We start from the raw sequence: 3,993 nt of genomic DNA on the forward strand, positions 1-3,993 counted from the left end.
TTACCATTTACTTACAGATAGGAGGCCTACTCCTCAGTTTGTTCCTGTTGATCTTCTCTGGAGGCGAGAGATTCCTCTGAAGGTTTCGGTTTTTGCTTGGCGTCTTTTTCGGAATCGTTTGCCAACCAAGGTGAACTTATTCCGAAGAAGGATCATTCCTTACGAGGCTCAGTGGTGTGTAACTGGGTGTGGTACTCATGAATATGATAGTCATCTATTTTTGACTTGCGGTGTTTTTGGTCAAATTTGGCAACTTGTCCGTAATTGGCTTGGAGTTTATGCGGCTGATCCTTCTAATGTTATGGATCATTTTCTTCAGTTTTGTACCTCTTCAGGGTATGCAGCATCTAGGCGATCTTTTATGAGTATGCTTTGGTCTGCAAGTACTTGGGTCATCTGGAAGGAAAGAAATGACCGTCTTTTTGGAGGCAAAGAAAATTCTCCTTTTCAACTTTTTGGAGAAGATTAAACTTCTTTCCTTTTGGTGGCTTAAATCCAATTTCAAGGCTTTTAATTATAATTTTCATTTTTGGTGCCAAAATCCCTTTGTTTGTGTGGGCATTGGCTAATGTTTTGTTTCTGAACTATTGACTCTTTGATGTATCTTGTACTTTTTGTGGCGTTTTTCTGGCACGCCTTGTGCTAGATTAATTGCCACCTGGTAGTAATATATTTCATTTTGATTTCTTCAAAAAAAAAAATATCATTCTAATCTAGGATACCCAATTCTCTTCTAATTTTAAAAAATTGTTCTTTGATTAGAGGTTTGGTAAATATATCTGTAAGTTGTGAATGGGTATCCACAAAAGTGACTACATGTCCTTTAAGAACATAATCTCTTAGGAAATTGATGTCCAATGTCTATGTGCTTTGTTCTAGAATGCCACATAATTGTTGTTTTAACCACAATACTTGTGCACAACAATTTCTTGCAGCAACGTATTATGCTTCTGCTTTTCCGATAATATTACATGCGCCCTTAGTGCTTTTCCGATCCGTCTTGCATCCTGCATAATCTGAATCAGAATATCCAACCAGTTCACATAGACTTTCTTTATAATACCACAAAGACGAAGGGGGGATTTAAGGATTCCCAAATTGTCGTAAATAATTTGAATCACAAACCTAATCTTGCATTGGACATGTCAATTCAACCCTGCACTACAAGAACACATGTTTTTAGCCTCAGATTATAGCGCCGACCCCCAAGTTCACTTAGAGTCGGCCTCACCCACTCAACACCAATTTATAATTTTTCTTTATTTTTAGAAATTATTAGCGGCAGCTCAGCCGAGGCTATATGTTGGGCAGACCCACATACGACTTAAGATCAAATTTAGCTTCCGCCTATCCGACTCTATTATTTTTACTGATAAAATTTCAATTTCTATTTCTATATAATTATTATGAAGCTTTTTTTATTCAAGTCAACAAAAATATTGCCTAAATTTTTTCCTACACTTTTTTTCCCTCTTTTCATTTAATAAAAAAATAAAATATCTCCACCACTCATCTAGAAACCCTATCATTCTCTCAAAAAAAAAATCTAGAAACCCTAACATCTTAAATTTGTAAAAAAAAGAGAGGATCATTTTCACCCAAAACAACAAAAACACCTCTCCTTCGATCCTATCCTTTGAGATTCAATCACCCAAATTTTTGGCATTCCTTGATCTTTCCTCCTTTTTCTTCTCCTTCTCTCGCCCGACACTCAGATTCAATCCTTCGCTCCTCTCCTTCTGTCACCCATCGTTCTTGTACTCTTTAACCCAGTGAGTGTTTTCATCTTCGCATCTCTCTCTCTCTCTCTCTCATACAATGATTGTTTTAAGGTAGTTTTTCCTATTACAAAGTGATTGTTATTCGTTTTTTTTCTCTTCTTAAATGGGAACTGATTGTGATTGTTTGAAGGTGTAATTTCATTTTTTTTCTTTTTGAAACAGGAAGTGATTGTTTGAAGGTGTGACTGAAATCGATGTTTGTTTTCGCAGATTTAGCGTAGAAGAAGAGACGGGACGATTACCAATTTCCTAATTTTTCAGCTTATAACAACAAAGGTATGTGACCTTTGACAAATTTTGAATTTTTTTTATAGTTTATTAATCCTAGCTTGTTATAGTGTATTAAGATTTAAGAGCTCCTGTTGTGTTGTTTTATTATTAGGTTTTAATATTACTGATGAAGTTACAAACTTTAATTAAAAGATGGAAAAATAAATTAAATTTAAGGTTTTTTAAATGGGAAAAGCAACCGTCAAATCTCAATAATTAAGTTTGTGTTTGGTGTAGTTATTTACTGATTTTGAATGGAAATAATAAATCTAAAATCTGAATCATGAATTTTTCTACTATATATGAATTTGATTTATTGGTCTTTTTTATCAACATTAATGTTGAAAAAGGGTTCTTCATGTTTCAATGTAAATTCTGATCTAAGAAGAAGAAGAAAACAACGTAGAAAAGGAAGAAGAATGTACAAGAGTTAAAAAAACGGGTCCTGTTGCGTTATTTTATCAACATTAAAATGTATTCCTTTTTGCTTGTCGTTTCAGCTCTCGCTTGCAACTCTTGCTCTGCAGCACCCGATTTTCAATTGTCGTGCTGCCCTTCGTCGACTTCAACTCAGGTAATCTTCATTCTTTTTCCTGAGCATGTTCCTTATAATCTAGTTAAGCATATGTTATGCACATGTTTACTGTGGTATTGATTGACTATAGGTGAGTGAACTTACTGTATATGCAATACATGTAGTTGGTACTCTGGTAGTTTCAATTGAGTTTTTCTTAAATGCAAATGCTTTAGCCACCTGGATTCATATATAGCTAACATTAAACTTGCATTTTCTCAAACTGAATTTTCTCACATACGAAACCTACATCTATAATTACATTGATTTATGTCATTTTCTCAAACTATTATCGGTAGGTTTTTCAAATTTGATGTTTTGTAAACTTAGGCTTTTACCCTAAAAAAGTCTATCAATTGTAGGCTTAGAGTTCATTTGTAACCATGATTGCTTATCTTTTTGCTTAAAGAAAACATACATGTCTCACATATAAGTTGTGAGTTTCGATTTTGCACTGAAATGAGTTGTGAGTGCTTGTCTCATATATGTATGTTTTCTTTTGATCTTTTCTTTGCTAGATACGATTATGATTATGGCTGAAGTCGAGAAGTCTAAGCAAAAGATCTATAACTTCAAAGAAGAAGTTCCAAACGTCAAGAAGAAAATGGAGGAGTATGACCTTGCCATTTCCAAACATGAGGAAGCAATTCGAGAATTGAGGTCAAAAAAGGAATCTCTCTTGAAAAAAGATGAAAAACTTAAGAAAGAAGCAAATCTTCTTATCAAGAAGATTGAAGAATCAAAGCGGCAAAATGCTGAAATAGCAAAATCAGTCGACGAAGGAAAACTTCTTGATATTAAGCTGGCTCATTCGAAGAAGAATCTCGAAAAACTCATAACTGAATTTAAGATTTAGTAATATTTGTAATCTTGTAATATTTCTAAATTCTATCTTTTTGATTCCAACATTTTGAATTTTTAACGGTTTTTTAATCCGTTTTTTATAATATCATCATTTTGAACTTCATGTCTCAACATCAAGTCGAAATAATAGAATTTGAAAAGTTTCTTCCCAATCGAAATGCTAGAAACTGAAAAGTTTCTTTTTAATAAATGAATATCAGAAATTGAATTAATAATTTCTAATAAATAAACTTTCCAACTTCTCACCTCCTCGATAAACTAACCCTTTTAAAATCGAACATGTGGCCTTCGTTAAGAGGAAAAACTGAAAAGTTAATCATCATTACTCTAACTTCTTCCTCACTCTATAAAAACCATTTCTTTCTCCATTTCTTAGCAACCTTTCTCTTTCTTTTCCATGTTTTCTCAGAAAAACTATAAATCTTTCTCATTTCTTTCAAACATGGAGGGATTGAATGAAGATGAAATCATCCTCATTGCTCAAAAGCTTATTGCGCATAGAAC

The 3,993-nt window shown here is 33.3% G+C and overlaps 1 long non-coding RNA gene across 2 annotated transcripts; it reads left to right on the top strand.

Annotated features, from left to right (window-relative positions):
* Positions 1 to 1,533: 1,533 nt before the first annotated feature.
* On the top strand, positions 1,534 to 3,592 carry LOC146927755 (uncharacterized). Of its 2 annotated transcripts, none has more exons than XR_015005833.1 (4): positions 1,534 to 1,832; positions 1,992 to 2,057; positions 2,552 to 2,625; positions 3,144 to 3,592. It is a non-coding gene; the product is annotated as an uncharacterized LOC146927755 (long non-coding RNA). The 2 variants fall into 2 exon arrangements; XR_015005832.1 differs by having other exon boundaries at positions 1,539 to 1,772.
* The last annotated feature ends 401 nt before the right edge of the window (positions 3,593 to 3,993 follow it).

This window comes from Medicago sativa, chromosome 4 (genome assembly GCF_051527215.1).
Source record: "Medicago sativa cultivar Bolivia chromosome 4, Bolivia_mono, whole genome shotgun sequence".
Lineage (NCBI taxonomy): Eukaryota > Viridiplantae > Streptophyta > Magnoliopsida > Fabales > Fabaceae > Medicago > Medicago sativa.